Source organism: Pteropus alecto, unplaced genomic scaffold, assembly GCF_000325575.1.
Source record: "Pteropus alecto unplaced genomic scaffold, ASM32557v1 scaffold85, whole genome shotgun sequence".
NCBI lineage: Eukaryota > Metazoa > Chordata > Mammalia > Chiroptera > Pteropodidae > Pteropus > Pteropus alecto.
In genome coordinates this window covers 239,981-241,047 of record NW_006436280.1, presented here as the reverse complement: position 1 = coordinate 241,047, position 1,067 = coordinate 239,981, and positions in this window count along the sequence as shown.

The window sequence follows — 1,067 nt, the reverse complement described above, 5'->3', positions numbered from 1 at the left end:
TGTTTCATGAGGTAGGCCTGTATTGCTGTGAATTTCCCTCTTAGGACTGCTTTTGCTATGTCCCATAGATTTTGAGTTGTATTTTCATTTTCATTTGTCTCAATGTATCCTTGGATTTCTTCCTTGATCTCATCATCAACCCATTCATTATTTAATAACATGTTATTTAGCTTCCATGTGTTTGTGTGTTTTTCCGTTTTTTTTTTCTTGTAATTGATTTCTAGTTTTATATCATGTGGTCAAAGAAGATGCTTGGCATGTTTTCAGTATTCTTAAATGTGTTGAGTCATGTTTTGTAGCCTAACATGTGGTCTATCTTGGAAAATATTTCTTGTGCACTTGAAAAGAATGTATATTGTGCTGCTTTGGGGTGAAATGCTTTAAATATATCAATTACATCCATCTGGTCTAATGTGTTATTTAAGGTGGCTGTTTCCTTGTTGATTTGCTGTCTGGAAAATCTATCCCTTGATGTCAATAGGGTGTTAAAAGACCAGTACAATGACTGTATTGCTGTTAATCTTTCCTTTTATGTCAATTAATATTTGCTTTATGTATTTAGGTGCTCCTATGTTGGATGCATAAATGTTTACAAGATTTATATTCTCTTGTTGATTGATCCCTTTATTATTATACAATGTCCCTTTTTGTCTCTTATTATAGCCTTTGTTTTAAAGTACATTTTGTCTGATATAAATATTGCTTCCCCACCTTTTTCATAACTTCCATTTGCATGAAATATCTTTTTCCATCCCTTTACTTTCAGTCTGTGTGTGTGTTTTGATCTGAAGTGGTCTCTTTTCAACAGCATATGTAAGGGATTTTGCTTTCTTATCAATTCAGCTACCCCATGTCTTTTTTCCCCCAGCTTTATTGTATAATAGACAATTAGTTGTTCATATTTACATTGTAAAATTCAATGAGATATTTTTCATTTATAGTTGGCATACAATAATATACCAGTTTCAGTTGTACAGCATAGTGATTAGAGATCTATATAACTCACAAAATGATCACTCCACTAAATCAATTACCCTTCCTCCCTCTTATATATATTTTATAACATC